The 18780-nt window shown below is 35.8% G+C and overlaps 1 protein-coding gene across 1 annotated transcript in view; it reads right to left on the reverse strand.

Annotated features, from left to right (window-relative positions):
- Positions 1–18780, reverse strand: part of LOC132563559 (arrestin domain-containing protein 2-like) — an 81457-nt gene that overhangs the window by 57557 nt on the left and 5120 nt on the right. Inside the window, exon 2 of the mRNA XM_060228299.1 lies at positions 5051–5201. The gene's annotated coding sequence lies outside the window, so the exon portion shown is untranslated. The remainder of the gene's footprint in view (positions 1–5050; positions 5202–18780) is intronic.

The raw sequence follows: 18780 nt of genomic DNA on the forward strand, positions 1-18780 counted from the left end.
GAGAAGTTTTACTTTAGTTCATCATCTTGATAAACCATTTGTTTCAAACCTTTTGGAAACTGGTTTATAAGCAAAGAAGATAGTTTTTTTTAGTATCCACTGAATTTTTTTTTCAACTTCAATGACGTTTACGGTCATAAAAGCATTAAAATCAAATACAGCTTTCATCAACACTGAACACCATCCAGTATCTCTAAATAATAACAAATTATAACGGTCAATATCCAAGATGGTCACCTGTCAGCCATTTTAATTTTTTAACTATTTCAAAACTGAAAGGGCATTACACGTGACAAAAAAAAGCTATATATGAAATTTGAGAAAGACCCATCAGGTACTTCAGCAGAGATACTGATAACTGAGTTCGTGTAAAAATACAAGATTGCAGCGAAGCTGTCGGCCAGTTTGCATTTTTTATCAATCTCAAAATTGAAAAGGGCATTACTACAGACCAAGGGAAAGCAACATATGAGAATGATCTATTCAGTTCTTCACCAGAGAGAGTGATAACAAATTAAAAATGTCTAAATGGAAAATGACCACCTGTCCGCTATCTTGTTTTTCTGACCAGTCTCAAAACTAAAAGGCTGCTTCTAAGGACCAAGGGAAATGTGCCAATGAAATTTGAAAAAGATCAATCCAGGACTTCTCAAGATATAGGAAAAAATAAACTTCAATTGCTAAAATCCAAGATGGCCACCTGTCCGCCATTTTGTATATTTGATTAATCTCAAAATAGAGAGGACTGTGAGTGACCAAGGGAGTCTTTATATGAAATATATAGAGATGATTTTAAATACAGAACTGATTTCATATGGAATTTATAATTAGTATCAATGCAAACTTGACAAATAGAATGTGAACCAATGAAGTACTTACATGTGTAAAGAAAACTGAAAGTCGGATTTAAAAATAATGGTTGGGATCTGCAGTGGTAACACACTCTGTTGCCTTTCACCTAGGCATCTGAGGTTCAGTTACCTGAGCAGATGGGGAAAGCTATGAGGTCACCTACCTGATGGGTTATCCCCAGGTATTCCAGTTTCCTCCCACAGTAAGATCCTCCACAGACTTACATGGGGCCAACAAATATGATTGATATAAGTTAGAACATAGCTTGTTTCACAGTTGTTGTAAAGTAAATAAAGCTGTGATATGATAACCAAAGAGACATTCTATAATTGTTCTGTCAAATCTTTAAGTACAATACTACACAATAAAGTCTAATTTGAAAGCTGCCCTGTAGAGCGTCATCTTATCTCTTTTTCCTTCTCAAGGAAAAATTCCCAGATGAAAATATATCGCGATACAAATGATGCGATTTGAATTGAAGATGACAGCATCTCAATCATGAATCGGGAAACATGCAATTCCGATGTCGTTAATTTGACAGGCGCTGATCATCCGTCCTCCCTGCGGCTTAAAAGTCAGGATGGCGACACACAATGTAATTACTGGTAAAATCCATCTTAACATTGACAATGGAAAAAAGTTAAGGACCATCGTTACACACAGAAAATATAGAATGAGATACTTCCCTGTCTTAGCAGCTCAACTTTCAATGAATACAACCTTGGTGTGAAAACAAGCCTGTTGTTAAAATTTAAGGACCAACATTTCACACACAAATAGTATTTTGAGATGGTTCCTTATAAAAGCTGAAAAAAGTATATTGAGACGGCCCCCTTTAAATGCTAAACTTTATGTTAAGAACCATCAAGGCAAAGCAATAAAATGATTTATACTGTAGTGGATTCAGCAATAAGGCCATTCCTTGTAATAAGCCCATCCATTTCTTAATTTTTTCAGAAAAAATACAAATAAATGAGACGTCCCTGTATTAATCCAATCGCCCTTTACTATGAATTCTAGTTTGGTGTTAAGGCTCCCTGGGCTTATTAAAGGGTCGGGAACGTATCAGCCATTTTAGGAGAGTTGATACTCCCTCCTCTACTGTTCTTAAATAGGCATAATTTTCCATAAATTACACAAAGCTATAAATGTATAAGGATTATAGCTAGTAAGTATCACTGAACTTAGCACTGAAATCCAGTAGTTTACGAGGTGCAGCTGGTATATTGTTGTATTTAGGTTATACTTATAATCACAAAAAATTAAAATATCAAAAACGTTTGTATCTACTGAAAAAGCAAACATCTTAACAACAATGATGAGCATTATTTTTCATGTTTCTTGATGTTTTGGAAGAATTTTTGGAAAATTTGTAAATTGGGATGGATTTTTTGTGATTGTTCAGGGAGTTGGCTTAAATCTGAAATAATTTCTTCAATTAGGAATGAGGCCCATTATTGGCTCCCAAAAGCCTTAAAAGAAGTTCTAAATATGCACAAACGATCTGGTTCTTTGTGTAAATATTTCCCTTTTCATGCTTTACTATTTGTACATGCGTTTTTTACTCCCATAAATCTCACCCGTCCATTCCAGATGCTAAATTACAAATTTTATACAGTAGCCTAAAAGGCTGCTTACATAATACAGGGGATTAATACTGTGTCCTAGAAAGATAGACACTAATTACGAAATTTCTATAAAATTATTAATAAAATGTTAGCAATGGTATGTTAGCTTGTAAAAATACTGAACATCGTTGGTGGTCAGATCCAATGCAGAGCTTGTAAATATTTGTTCTTTCTTTAAAGGGGATGCTGGTTATTATCCAAGTAATGTACAAGGTAACTTATATATAAATTCTCCATTGTGGTCAAGCATGATCTTTGACCCTTTAATCTTGACCAGGGCCTGATGATATCGCTGTTGTCCATAATAGATAAAAACCTCTGGTAATAAAAATCTCTGGTTCTTTTATTGATAATATCACTGATGGTTTTTACTTTGATGAAATCTCTGGTAATATCACTGATGGTTCTAATATTAATAGTGATGAAATCTCTGGTAATATCACTGATGGTTTTTACTTTGATGAAATCTCTGGTAATATGGCTGATGGTTCTAATATTAATAGTGATAAAATCTCTGGTAATATCACTGATGGTTCTAATATCAATAGTGATGAAATCTCTGGTAATATCACTGATGGTTTTTACTTTGATGAAATCTCTGGTAATATCACTGATGGTTCTAATATCAATAGTGATGAAATCTCTGATAATATCACTGATGGTTCTAATATTAATAGTGATAAAATCTCTGGTAATATCACTGATGGTTTTTACTTTGATGAAATCTCTGGTAATATCACTGATGGTTCTAATATTAATAGTGATGAAATCTCTGGTAATATCACTGATGGTTTTTACTTTGATGAAATCTCTGGTAATATGGCTGATGGTTCTAATATTAATAGTGATAAAATCTCTGGTAATATCACTGATGGTTCTAATATTAATAGTGATGAAATCTCTGGTAATATCACTGATGGTTTTTACTTTGATAAAATCTCTGGTAATATCACTGATGGTTCTAATATTAATAAAAACTCTGGTAATATGGCTGATGGTTCTAATATTAATAGTGATAAAACCTCAGATACTATCACTGATGGTTCTTACTTTGAAACAATACCTAATAAAAATCACAGAAGGTCCTTATCTCAAATTAATCAATCATACAAGTAACGATGGTTCTTATCTGAGTGGTTTTTACAATATCAGGGATGACTATTGGACCTTATCACGATAAAAATGCATTTCCAGACATAACACCAATAGTTATTACTGCTTTCTCTTATCTACAGATTCTATTTTTTCCTATTAAAGCTTAACAACAGACAATGCAATTTAAGATATATGTCAAGACCAATTGTATATTGTTAAGAGCTAAGAAATGTCTTCAATAGTTATTTGAGATTGAATCAATGTCCGGCAAGAAACCAATTCTGCTGTCCTAAATATTGGACAGAAGTTGATTCAAAATTTAACATTCCTGACAGATATGACAATAATAAGGATGCTGTTCATGGAAATAAATTGTACAGGGGCCATTTTGGTATGAAGTTTGTTTAGCAGATATAATCATTCCTGGAATATTCCGTCGATATCTAACACAATTCAATAATAAATAAATAGATAAATAAATAAATAAATATATCAGGATCTTCACCTAATAATATATGACAAGAATGTATCATGACTTGATTGAATCTTATGTTTAAAGTCAGCAGCTGGACCTCTCAAAAGGATGGAAGTAACTTGACAGAATCAAAGGTTTAAAGTCAGCAGCTGGACCTCTCAAAAGGATCAAAATAACTTGATTGAATCTTAGGTTTGAGAGGTTCAGCTAAAAAAATTTCAAACCTAAGATATTAAACCTAAGATTCAGTCAAGTCGTTTCCATCTGTTTGCCATTGAACCAATCAGAAAACAAATTATTTGATAGATCTGCAATTTATCAAATGTCGGATCAAAATTCAACGAGAATTTGAAGACATAATATCAGACATAAAAATACACAACATATATTCTCCATAAAAAATGAAAAATTACAATTAATGTATAACTTAAAATTTGTTATTTATAACTTATAAAAACTTCTGTTCGACAATACTTTCAAATAATTTTCATCAATATATATAACCTATTAGCCCTATATAAGTAATGGATTCTTCTATCCTTTGAGTTGGACAAGTCCACATTTGGTGTTTAGGGATGAAAGAGTTAACAATATTAGTGATTTTTCTCAACAGTGTCAAATTTCAGATATCTTTGCCTAAGGATTGAGTTGTGAATATTTAACTTGCAAATTTCAGTTGAGATGTTGTTGTATTACATTTGTTAAATTCCTTTTTCTTCAACTCCAAAAAATGATGTGGCTAAAATGAGATATTCTGGTTTTGACACCAAATAACAAAACCAGCCTGTGATGAAATAACTTTGTTAGATAGTATATGGATAACACTACATACATCCAGTGTAACAACCGATACATAAAAAATGTAATTTAAACCGATCACGATACATCAGAACCCTTGTTCAAATGCAAACTCAAAAAAAAACCCATTGTAATCCAAACTAACAGGAAATTTTCTTTTTTTAATTTGTCTCTCTGAAAAATAAAACCTATGTAGGCTTACCTTAATCATGACAACGCTTCGGTAACCAAGGCTACAAGTAGGAAAAGGTAGAGAATGCTGATTGGTCCATTCACACAACCGTCACTGGTCAAGATAACCACATGACTGTTTGGTGCCCACACTGGATAACTGGTTTCCTGGTCAGCTCAATCTGAAAACAATTTACACACAGTTAACAAATACTCAGCTGAAAAAGAATTGAAATTTGTTTCATCAAATGTGTAAGGGGGATTGTCTTTTGATCAAACAAAAAGAATAGAATATATAAAATTAGGATTCTCTATCCAACAGCTTCAGTCACTACCTCTTCACCATTGGTTGATAATTTTCTGGTTATCAAGGGGAGGCAACTCCATTCAATCTAAATAGTTGAGTTTTCATTTTTAAAAAAATCACATGTGTCTTCAATTATTTTGGTGAAATATTACCCAAACTTTAAAATTTTGCATCCTGAGAACCACATTTAGAGAGTGAGGATGTTTTATGCCTCAGAAAAGAAACCGGTATCTTCATTGTTACAAAACAATTACAAACCCTAATGCTGACTTACAGATTGAGAATGATTACAAAAATGAAACATGCTCCTTATGATAATATCACAATTCATAATTCATTTCTTATCACTTTCACAATACCTTTCAACTGCTTTGCAATTATCATTGAAACAGTATTTTACAGCACCTGGTTTCCTGAAGCACTTCAAAGTTAACAACTTATTAAAATTTAATTTTTTATAGCAAAACATCAAATTTTCCTCTTTTAAATCTCGATTTTTAAGTAGACATTAAAAAATTTGAGTTTTTAAAATAGGTACGTCGCTATAGTTTTTCTTTTTTTTCAAAAAATTATTTTGGATAACTAAAATTCCAATTCCATGCTATCTATATATGATGAACAAAAAGTTCATCACTGATGAAGTTTATTTTTTCCCCTAAAGATATTTACCATAAAATTCATTCACATCTTGAAACACACATAAGGTACAAGTACATTTCACATGTCATGAACATGGTGATTTTGTCTTTCATTAAAATTGATGTCACTGAAATCAATCTGACTAGAAAAAAACACAGAGATAAAAACAAAAATTAAAATCAATATTAATCAATTTCAAATAGATTTTGTTTAAGCGATATACAAAAAAATGTACAAAATGTGTTACAAAATCTCAAACAGAGAAAAAAAAATTACTATACCTGCTATTTGGGCACACCAATATATAATTCTCATAAATTGTGTCAAAATAAAAGATAGAAAGAAAAAAGATATTCCTCTGTCCAAATCTCAAGTTATTAAACCAATAACTCTGGAAGACATGTTTGCCATACACCAGGCCAGGAAGAACAGGGGGTAACTTGTGGCTTACAGCTGTTACAATGATAAGCACGAAGGCCATCAAAAGTTTTGTCAGCTTTCCAAACATTTTGTATCAATAATCAATTGCTTCATTTCTAATAATAATGTAATTATGTTTTTAGTATTCATTTCCAATAAAGGATTATTCATAACTTTGTATATTTTATTTTGGTATAGAAATATAGTACCAGATTTGAAACTTTGATGCCGGAAAAATTTGGAATCAATTTCTAATGAAGCTGATTATACTTTGAATAATGGACCCAGGCCGAACTTGGACTGTGTACTTTTACTATCTTTGACATGTTATTGTAAAAGTTCTGGTTAGTCTTAGGGAAGACAGGATAGCAGTGTTAGTAGTTATAAATGGGAGGGTGAGGGGGTCAATGTGTTCAAAGGAAGGGGGCATGTGTGTTATTGTGGGGTGGGGCTTGGGAGCAGGGCGGAGCCAGAAGAGGAAAGGAATGTGAATAGGTGGGGTGGGGGATCTGGAAATGTGAAAATTGGTGGGAATTGGGGTGTTCAGGTTGGATTTAAGGGTTGGGAAAGGGGAGTGTGTACAAGGGGGTGGGACTGGAGGGGTATGTGGGGTTAGGAAAGGTTGTGTGGACATGTGGGGGTTGGGATACAGAAGGGGAGTGTGTGTATGAGGTAGGTGTGTGTGTATGTCAGTGTAAAGGTGGGAGGGATAGTGTGTATGTCAGTGTAAAGGTGGGAGGGTATGTGTGTATGTCAGTGTAAAGGTGGGAGGGATAGTGTGTATGTCAGTGTAAAGGTGGGAGGGTATGTGTGTATGTCAGTGTAAAGGTGGGAGGGTATGTGTGTATGTCAGTGTAAAGGTGGGAGGGTATGTGTGTATGTCAGTGTAAAGGTGGGAGGGTATGTGTGTATGTCAGTGTAAAGGTGGGAGGGTATGTGTGTATGTCAGTGTAAAGGTGGGAGGATATGTGTGTATGTCAGTGTAAAGGTGGGAGGATATGTGTGTATGTCAGTGTAAAGGTGGGAGGGTATGTGTGTATGTCAGTGTAAAGTTGGGAGGGTATGTGTGTATGTCAGTGTAAAGGTGGGAGGGTATGTGTGTATGTCAGTGTAAAGGTGGGAGGGTATGTGTGTATGTCAGTGTAAAGTTGGGAGGGTATGTGTGTATGTCAGTGTAAATGTGGGAGGGTATGTGTGTATGTCAGTGTAAAGGTGGGAGGATATGTGTGTATGTCAGTGTAAAGGTGGGAGGGTATGTGTGTATGTCAGTGTAAAGGTGGGAGGGTATGTGTGTATGTCAGTGTAAAGGTGGGAGGGTATGTGTGTATGTCAGTGTAAAGGTGGGAGGGTATGTGTGTATGTCAGTGTAAAGGTGGGAGGGTATGTGTGTATGTCAGTGTAAAGGTGGGAGGGTATGTGTGTATGTGGATGTGGGAGGGTATGTGTGTATGTCAGTGTAAAGGTGGGAGGGTATGTGTGTATGTCAGTGTAAAGTTGGGAGGGTATATGTGTATGTCAGTGTAAATGTGGGAGGGTATGTGTGTATGTCAGTGTAAATGTGGGAGGGTATGTGTGTATGTCAGTGTAAAGGTCGGAGGGAATGTGTGTATGTCAGTGTAAAGGTGGGAGGGTATGTGTGTATGTCAGTGTAAAGGTGGGAGGGTTTGTGTGTATGTCAGTGTAAAGGTGGGAGGGTATGTGTGTATGTCAGTGTAAAGGTGGGAGGGTATGTGTGTATGTCAGTGTAAAGGTGGGAGGGTATGTGTGTATGTCAGTGTAAAGGTGGGAGGGTATGTGTGTATGTCAGTGTAAAGTTGGGAGGGTATGTGTGTATGTCAGTGTAAAGGTGGGAGGGTATGTGTGTATGTCAGTGTAAAGTATGTGGGAGGGTATGTGTGTATGTCAGTGTAAAGGTGGGAGGGTATGTGTGTATGTCAGTGTAAAGGTGGGAGGGTATGTGTGTATGTCAGTGTAAAGGTGGAGGGTATGTGTGTATGTCAGTGTAAAGGTGGGAGGGTATGTGTGTATGTCAGTGTAAAGGTGGGAGGGTATGTGTGTATGTCAGTGTAAAGGTGGGAGGGTATGTGTGTATGTCAGTGTAAAGGTGGAGGGTTTGTGTGTATGTCAGTGTAAAGGTGGGAGGGTATGTGTGTATGTCAGTGTAAAGGTGGGAGGGTATGTGTGTATGTCAGTGTAAAGGTGGGAGGGTATGTGTGAATGTCAGTGTAAAGGTGGGAGGGTATGTGTGTATGTCAGTGTAAAGGTGGGAGGGTATGTGTGTATGTCAGTGTAAAGGTGGGAGGGTATGTGTGTATGTCAGTGTAAAGGTGGGAGGGTATGTGTGTATGTCAGTGTAAATGTGGGAGGGTATGTGTGTATGTCAGTGTAAAGGTGAGTGGAATACTGTGTATGTCAGTGTAAAGGTGGGTAAGTCAGTGTAAAGGTGGGAGGGTATGTGTGTATGTCAGTGTAAATGTGGGAGGGTATGTGTGTATGTCAGTGTAAAGGTGGGTGGGTTTGTGTGTATGTCAGTGTAAAGGTGGGAGGGTATGTGTGTATGTCAGTGTAAAGGTGGGAGGGTATGTGTGAATGTCAGTGTAAAGGTGGGAGGGTATGTGTGTATGTCAGTGTAAAGGTGGGAGGGTATGTGTGTATGTCAGTGTAAAGGTGGGAGGGTATGTGTGTATGTCAGTGTAAAGGTGGGAGGGTATGTGTGTATGTCAGTGTAAAGGTGGGAGGGTATGTGTGTATGTCAGTGTAAAGGTGGGAGGGTATGTGTGTATGTCAGTGTAAAGGTGGGAGGGCATGTGTGTATGTCAGTGTAAAGGTGAAAGGGTATGTGTGTATGTCAGTGTAAAGGTGGGTGGAATACTATGTATGTCAGTGTAAAGGTGGGAGGATATGTGTGTATGTCAGTGTAAAGGTGGGAGGATATGTGTGTATGTCAGTGTAAAGGTGGAGGGTATGTGTGTGTATGTCATGTGTGTGTAAAGGTGGGAGGGTATGTGTGTATGTCAGTGTAAAGGTGGGAGGGTTTTTGTGTATGTCAGTGTAAATGTGGGAGGGTATGTGTGTATGTCAGTGTAAAGGTGGGAGGGTATGTGTGTATGTCAGTGTAAAGGTGGGAGGGTATGTGTGTATGTCAGTGTAAAGGTGGGAGGGTATGTGTGTATGTCAGTGGGAATGTGTGTAATATGTGTGTATGTCAGTGTAAAGGTGGGAGGGTATGTGTGTATGTCAGTGTAAAGGTGGGAGGGTATGTGTGAATGTCAGTGTAAAGGTGGGAGGGATAGTGTGTATGTCAGTGTAAAGGTGGGAGGGTATGTGTGTATGTCAGTGTAAAGGTGGGAGGGTATGTGTGTATGTCAGTGTAAAGGTGGGAGGGTATGTGTGTATGTCAGTGTAAAGGTGGGAGGGTATGTGTGTATATCAGTGTAAAGGTGGGAGGGTATGTGTGTATGTCAGTGTAAAGGTGGGAGGGTATGTGTGTATGTCAGTGTAAAGGTGGGAGGGTATGTGTGTATGTCAGTGTAAAGGTGGGAGGGTATGTGTGGTCAGTGTAAAGGTGGGAGGGTATGTGTGTATGTATGTGTGTATGTCAGTGTAAAGGTGGGAGGGTATGTGTGTATGTCAGTGTAAAGGTGGGAGGGTATGTGTGTATGTCAGTGTAAAGGTGGGAGGGATAGTGTGTATGTCAGTGTAAAGGTGGGAGGGTATGTGTGTATGTCAGTGTAAATGTGGGAGGGTATGTGTGTATGTCAGTGTAAAGGTCGGAGGGAATGTGTGTATGTCAGTGTAAAGGTGGGTGGAATACTGTGTATGTCAGTGTAAAGGTGGGAGGGTATGTGTGTATGTCAGTGTAAAGGTGGGAGGGTATGTGTGTATGTCAGTGTAAGGTGGGAGGTGTGTATGGGAAGGTATGTGTGTATGTCAGTGTAAAGGTGGAGGGTATGTGTGTATGTCCATGCAAAGGTGGGAAGGTATGTGTGTATGTCAGTGTAAAGGTGGAGGGTATGTGTGTATGTCAGTGCAAAGGTGGGAAGGTATGTGTGTATGTCAGTGTAAAGGTGGAGGGTATGTGTGTATGTCAGTGTAAAGGTGGGAGGGTATGTGTGTATGTCAGTGCAAAGGTGGGAGTGATAGTGTGTATGTCAGTGTAAAGGTGGGAGGGTATGTGTGAATGTCAGTGTAAAGGTGGGAGTGATAGTGTGTATGTCCATGCAAAGGTGGGAAGGTATGTGTGTATGTCAGTGTAAAGGTGGGAGGGTATGTGTGTATGTCAGTGTAAAGGTGGGAGGGTATGTGTGTATGTCAGTGTAAAGGTGGGTGGAATACTGTGTATGTCAGTGTAAAGGTGGGAGGGTATGTGTGTATGTCAGTGTAAAGGTGGGAGGGTATGTGTGTATGTCAGTGTAAAGGTGGGAGGGTATGTGTGTATGTCAGTGTAAAGGTGGGAGGGATAGTGTGTGTATGTAAGTGTAAAATTTGGAGGGTAGGTATGTATTTAGGAGTAAGGTGGGAGAAGTTGTTTGTAAATAGGGGTGAGGAGAATAAGGTGTATGTATGGAAGCCTCTAACCAAGAGGTAGCACCTATTAATAATGGGACAGAGAGAGATGCTAAATACAACGTACCTATCTTGATCCTCTAGTGTATGAGATAGGTGGAACCAGCAAATATACAATGTCAATAAAGTCAGAGAAAGCCACAGATTGGAAGGATTTTAACTCAAGATCATCACAATACACAAAACTTGATATTCCTGCCATTTTTAGAGAAAAATCCTTGTTCGATCATGCATGATGTTTGTCTTCTGGACTTTTTTTGCAAGGTTTGCAAGCATGGATTTATTGTTTCAATTTCGAACGGTTTCAAGAGTGACAAAGTTTCAGTACAATGAAAAACATCAAAGACAATATCCTTGATGTAGACATTTAACAAAGATCATTTTGAAACATTTTTTTAAACCAAAGAGTGAAGGTCTAGTAACTTAACACCACCATTTGGAGGTAATATCAGTTATGTACTAAAATGGGTCATAGCTCCTTTACTGGAAGTCAGAAAATGACCACCCACAGATAATATAGACCATATTTCACCTAATAAACGCACCAGTGTCTATTACTGTTCAGACATTTTGCTTATCAAATACTACACCATATCATAGTCCTGTAATAAGCCCACTCCCTGTTTTGAGCCAAAGTTCACATGTTATCCCCTGGGCTTATTAACAGATAAATACAGTTAATTGAAATTTAGAATTAAGGGCACACCGTCCTCTTTCTCTAAATGTGTGTGTGGTTATAGGGAAAGGTAAGTTTATTACGTTAAATACAGTACTTAAAAATATCCATATTTTTGCAGACACTTGATAAAAATATCAATTTGGAAATTAACCTTAATATTCAATTATTAGTGAAATGTTTTTCATGTAATTTGGTCGTGTATCTCTGTAAACCCTGGACCGATGTAAAGCTATACGAGTAGAGATCCGGGAGGCTGTTGAGCCAATAACAACATAATCTAGAGAAGTCGTTACCATAGCAGGCATCCACCAACATGTTTTTGAATCTCCAGGCATTATCTAAATCTAACGCCCCATCCCTATGGGTATTGACAAGGGTTATCCATATTTTTCCAACAGATTTCTGACATTATTCTGATAATCAGCAGAGCCTGTACGTCATAAGTAAATTGGAACACCCCGATTTTGGGCTGGCATCTAAATTACATGTGACCCCTTTAAATTATCATTTGTAATACAAAACATATATAAAAATATCTGTAAAACAGCAAATATTTCAAATTATCCTACCTAATTTTTGAAAAACAACAGAAACGGTAAATAATGACCTCTAAAGACAGGTGGCTTTTATATAGAGACTCAATTACTATCAGTTGTACTTTGGAAACTTTTAATGAAAAACAATATTCGTTATATACAGATGGCCTTTATAGACAGGCTTCTGGTTTGCTACATGTGACCTTTATATACAGGTATCTGTTCTACACAGCCCAAATAGGTGGCTTTAAAAGGACAGGTTTATTTTCTATACAGATGGCCTTTATAGACAGGTATACCCTTTACAGACTTAAAAGACAGATATCGGTTTCATACAAGTGGCCTTTTTAGACAGGTATTTACAAGAATAATTTTGAAAACTTTTTGACACTTTTTAAATGAGATTTAGAATATGACAGATTAACTGTCAATAATCTATGCTCATACAAAACAGCTTCGTTTCTTTTTTTCAAATGTCAAATATGAAAGTGTCAACAAACATTTGTTTTCTAATTGTTTACATAAACAATTTCTAACCATTGTCATAACAGTTCTCTGTCAAATATCCATAAAGAAAAACAAACCATTTTAAATATAGATACACACACAGTGTAAGCCAACAATATGTGGCGCCAAAAGTATTCCAAGGTAACATGTAAAACAGCACCAACAGATTACATCTGAATGCAACACATCAAACAAGAATATGTAAAAAACATCCATCTTTCCTTTTCATTTTTAGTTCTTTTATATATTTCATTTATCCATCAATAGGGAATTTGATAGGAAAACAAATTTTCCTGTAATTTGACAAAGCAACCCAAACAAAAAATTCTTATATAAGGTCAATTAATGTTTGATTGTTGTTTGAAAATTTCCTGTGTACTGATAAATTGTCTTGTTACCATTTGTCTGCTGGGAAAAAATCCTGCATTCTGATAACGCATTGTTAAATTGCTGTCAAAGATTTTTTTTCTCAAAAATTGTTTGAGAATGACCATTAGGGTACATTTCCTTAGAGTATGCACCTATAATTTAAAACCGAAATTCCAACTTTAAAACTTCAATATAATTTTAAATTGAAGACAAAATATGACTACAGATTTCTATGTATAACATTATACAGTCTATCACAAAAAGTTCTCTGAAACCCTTACTTTCACAGATTGATATACCTACAGGTTTTTTTTTCTTATATACATACATCCACACTCTAAATCACACCCAGTTTTACTGTAATTGTTTACAGTAGATATTGACGAGTGTATATCTCACCAGTCCATCAATTATTTACCTAATTAACTCCAACATACAGAAAAGGATTATCTGCATGTTTTTTTATTGGTTCAGAAGTTGTAGTCAGTCAGGCGAACCTCTCTCTCCTTACATGTGAATAATTTATAACTGTAAACTTACAGATAATCAGAAAACACAATTCAATGGATAGCTATCAGTAGTAAAGCCAAATATATGAGTGTCTCGTGTTTCAACAATTGTTTTTAGGTGATCTGACCCAAGATGGACTATTGTGCAATCACGAAGCCTTCATAAACAATGTAAGACAGAATTTTCCTCCCATGATGCATTTTCAGTGTAAATGTTCCATAATTCTGTCAGGGGGGGTTCAAGAAATATCTTGTACACAAGTACTTCAAAAGTGGTCATATAAAACTTTAAACCTTTAACCTTGATCAATGACTACTAAGATCTATACAAGTATGGAATGTGATGTTATGATACCTCAAAATAATAATCTATTGATGAGATCAAAGGATCATTTGTACACAAGAATTTTAAAAATGGTTAAGTGTGACCTTTGACCTTTAACCTTGACCTATGGGCAACAGATTATTATCAAATGTAGAATGTGATGTAATGAAACTTTAATTCTGTTGATGAGTTCATAAGATATTTTATACATAAGCATTTCAAAAGTGGTATAGTGTGACATCTGACCTTTCAACCTTGACCAATGAGCAACAAGTTCTACTAAGGTGTAGGATGCGATCTTATGACACTTTAATAGGAGAAAATACAATTTGAAAAAAAAGTGTATCAAGAGGTCAGAGAGTAATGACTGATCAGTGAAGTAAGTTAAACCTAACTTAACCTCGTTCCCACTAACTAAACCTAACTTAACCTCTTTCCCACTAACTAAACCTAACTTAACCTCTTTCCCACTAAATTAACCTAACTTAACCTCTTTCCAATGAACTAAACCTAACTTAACCTCATTCCCACTAACTAAACCTAACTTAACCTCATTCCCACTAACTAAACCTAACTTAACCTCATTCCCACTAACTTAACCTAACTTAACCTCTTTCCCTCTAACTAAACCTAACTTAACCTCTTTCCCACTAACTAAAGCTAACTTAACCTCTTTCCCACTAACTAAACCTAACCTAATCTCTTTCCCACTAACAAAACCTAACTTAACCTTTTCCCACTAACTAAACCTAACTTAACTTCTTTCCCACTAACTAAACCTAACTTAACCTCTTTCCCACTAACTAAACCTAACTTAACCTCTTTCCCACTAACTAAACCTAACTTAACCTCTTTCCCACTTAATTAACCTAACTTAACTTCTTTCCCACTAACTAAACCTAACTTAACCTCTTTCCCACTAACTAAACCTAACTTAACCTCTTTCCCACTAACTAAACCTAACTTAACCTCTTTCCCACTAACTAAACCTAACTTAACCTCTTTCCCACTAACTAAACCTAACTTAACCTCTTTCCCACTTAATTAACCTAACTTAACCTCTTTCCCACGAACTAAACCTAATTTAATCTCTTTCCCACTAACTAAACCTCAGTAAAAATCTTTGTTCAAGCCCACTAACTACATCAGGTAGAATCACAGGGGCAGGTCATCTTATTTCTGTAGGCACGCCGCAATAAGCCCAGGGGTCCAACATACAAATTTTGACTCAAAGTTGCAGGTAGGGTTGGACTTATTGCAATACAATGACAATATCATTTGTTTGTAATTTTATAGAATAGTAAAAGATATGGGTGGGCTTATCATCAGACGTGGGCTTATCACTGGATAAATAGTCAGACAAATACAGTGTAATAATATTAGTACCTGTAATTTGTAAATTGAGTCCCCAGATTCCCAAAAAGTCAATATTCATACAGAGTACAGAACGCGTTAACAATGCAAAGAATAACAAAATAAATAAAATCACCATTTAGGGAATTCTTTAGACATAAACATTAATCATTCTTATTCTTCAAACAAATTTTTTTTTTCCAAAAGATATTCTGTCAAACATCATCAGTTATTATGTCAAGCCTAAACTACTATCTGAAATTCCTTTCTTCCAAACATTGTCAATAAGCTTGAACCCTTACCTAAATCTCTTCACTCCACCAATAGATCTCTGGAGCCATGATCACATATAATTGAGTCCAAGTTCTAAGAAATGTAATCAAATTCTATCAGAACTATTGGAACTCTGATATTGGTCTTTTGTGCATACAAGCTCTGCAGTCATTTGGTGTCTATAAAGAGAGGTCACTACGACCTAATTGTGTTAGCTGTGCCCAGAAATTCTATTTGAGAATCAATGGAAAGCGTGAACATTTGATTATTCTTGCTCAAACATGGTCAACAATGAAGGGAAACAAGTTTAGTAGCCGTTCAGACAATCTGAAATTAAGCTCACAGACGTCTCCACAAATTATCAAATGTTTACTCAAACAACATCTCACAAATCTAGAATTGATGAATCTCGGTAAAAATCATTGTTCAATGTCCCAGCTTTCAATTTTGCCTTTGACAGAGTGGGTCACAACAGTTTTGTCAAGAACTCTGAAGATTTGTTCAAGGTCACTCTGACCTGCTTGACCTCGAGAAGGATCTATCAATATTGATGTCACGTTTTCTCAATTTCCCAATAAAACTGATCCTCGTCTTTCTAATGAAGATGTTTTACAGAGATACAAACTTTACCCTAAGGGTATCATCTGAGTGAATGTGTCAGTGTTAGAGATTGGGGATCGAACAAGTAGCCTGAATCACATTCAGAATCAATGTTTGCATTCAAAGTATCACATTGTAGGTCAGGTTTCTGTCAATATACCGTATTTATCATGAAATAAGGCCATATCTGGTAATAAGTCCACCATATTTATTTCTGTTCGGTGGGCAGTATTTTTGTCTCACAAGATAAGTAAAAACGTCATATAATCAATTTCATTGTATAGTTACAAAATTTTTACATATCATTCTGACAAAAACCAAACATTGTCTAAATGTTAAATTCTAGTCAAAATAAAAAAAAAACATCAAATATTATGAAATGAAATCTTGATATATGGCTTATATCAGACAGACAAGATCAGGTGAATTACAAGTTGACTCTGGGGGAAGGGTGTTGAAATAGATATATATAGATATATCTCACATGCATTGGTAGAATAACAGTTGAACTCAGGAAAGAAAACAGACAATGTCAGAACAGAACCAGATGGTGATACAAAGGACACCTAGTGCAGAGTTAATGTTTTACACACCTGTTGTTTTTTACCTGACAGAAATACTTAAATTAAATGTAACACACATGTAGATCTATATCCAGAAGTTTAGGAAGTGTAGGTGAGAGGAAAAGTTTGAGACGGACAACGTTCATTAGGTCCAATTTCTCCCAAGTTCCTGGCTTTTTGTGAAAAATACATCAAGATAAATGTCTTCATTGAGGAGTAAACACCACAAACTCCCTGAAACAGCATCTGTCTGCCGGAGATATGAAAGGCTTCGAAATAAGTTAAATGGAAAACCATTCTAATTCTACACAAACAAGCACACACAGAGGATATATGACAATACTGTATATATTTCTGTATTAAATACATAAACAGTTGAAGCTGATTAGCTTTAAGTTCTCTTTCCACAAAATTGTGTCAGTGTGTACTGTAAGCTAAAAGTACAAGGGACAAAATCAACCAGTCTCTCTCATAATTGCATAATCCCAACTGTCAAGTTTTTTAGGCAGAAAACATAAACGTCTTTTTTATCAAGACAATTATCTCAATAACATCTGTAACCATTATCAAAATAAACTACTTGCGTTTATGTATTTCTACGTTTATCGTTCTTGTCTTGCAATAAGCTGAGGGACGACACAATACCTCTGACTTTAAGTTGGGATTTAAGGGTTTATCATAAGAAAATTAAATATTCCTCATTTGCATTTCTACTGAACAGAAATAAGTATGAGTGGGCTTATTACAGGAAAACAAAAATCACTGGTTTTAAGTTCTAATGAACAGAAATATGTATGGATGGGGTTATTACAGGACTGGTTTGTAATCCTACTGAAATGAAATAAGTGTGAATGGGGTTATTACAGGACTAGGAAATATCTCAGGTTTGTAGTTCTACTGAACAGAAATAAGTATGAGTGGGCTTAATACAGGAAAACGAAAATCACTGGTTTGTAGTTCTACTGAACAGAAATATGTATGGATGGGCTTATTATCTAAAGACCACGATTTTTAAACTTCAGTAATTCAACAATCATCCATGTTATTTATTTAGTTTACCGTCAATATTGACAAACAAAAACAAGATTTGGAAAAAAAGAAAGATAATTTTACCTCATTTAAAATTGATAAGATAGTAAAAATGTACAAAGTACATATCTGTATCACACACCAAAGGTTTTTGTTTACAATCTTTTCAATCGTATTTATCCTACAAAAACCCCTAGGGGCAAAGTAATAATGCACCTCGAAGTTGAGGACGGACTAATTACAAGATCACGCCTTTGGTAAATCAAAGAAAACTGAAAACCATCACTCGAAATGGGCCTATTGCTAGAAAGATATGGTAACTTAGGTGGCATTTTTCATAAGATATAAATGTACATTATCATTATATTTCATCATAAAACATTTTCCTTCATGCATATCTATCTTACATAACTTTAATACAAGCATGACTGTCCAAAGCAAAAAATGTTACAACATTACCAGGCTATTCCTAGTAAGGCACAACCATAAAGACAACCTTCTATCAAATTAACTATTGCATGACGTGAAAACAAAGAGTAAGTCAGGCCTATTACAAGACAGGAAAAAGCCTTCTGTAATAAACATACACTGCATTATAAAGGCTAATGATAAAGAGTCCATGGAAAACACAATGATCGTGCCAACAATTTTAGCCAATCAGCATTATATATGAGGCAAATTGAATTGATGTCGCTGGAAATGGTGTAGAAGTTTGACGTCTAGGTGTACCCATTAACCTATTGAAACTTTTGCCTATTTTTTCTTCATTTACTGATGCTTCTGCTTGCTGTTCGGTTTGGAAGGTCATAGGTCAGAATTTATGCAAACCTTGAACTTTCCAATTCTAGTCTGGGCAATTCTGGCAATTCTGACCTTGGGAAATCCTACCTTGGCAATTCTGATATTGGCAATTTTGTCCTTGGCAATTTCAAATTTTTAGAAAATTCTTACCTTGGCAATTGTATCTTTTGGAAATTCTGACTATGGCAATTTTGACCATGGCAATTCTAACGTTCACTCCATTTTTATAATATAATGTTCATGTTTGTACTGTGTCTCACAGCTTGAGGTAAGATATTCTGTGGC

This window comes from Ylistrum balloti, unplaced genomic scaffold (genome assembly GCF_031769215.1).
Source record: "Ylistrum balloti isolate Yb309-2 unplaced genomic scaffold, AGI_CSIRO_Ybal_v1 Utg371768, whole genome shotgun sequence".
Classification (NCBI taxonomy): domain Eukaryota; kingdom Metazoa; phylum Mollusca; class Bivalvia; order Pectinida; family Pectinidae; genus Ylistrum; species Ylistrum balloti.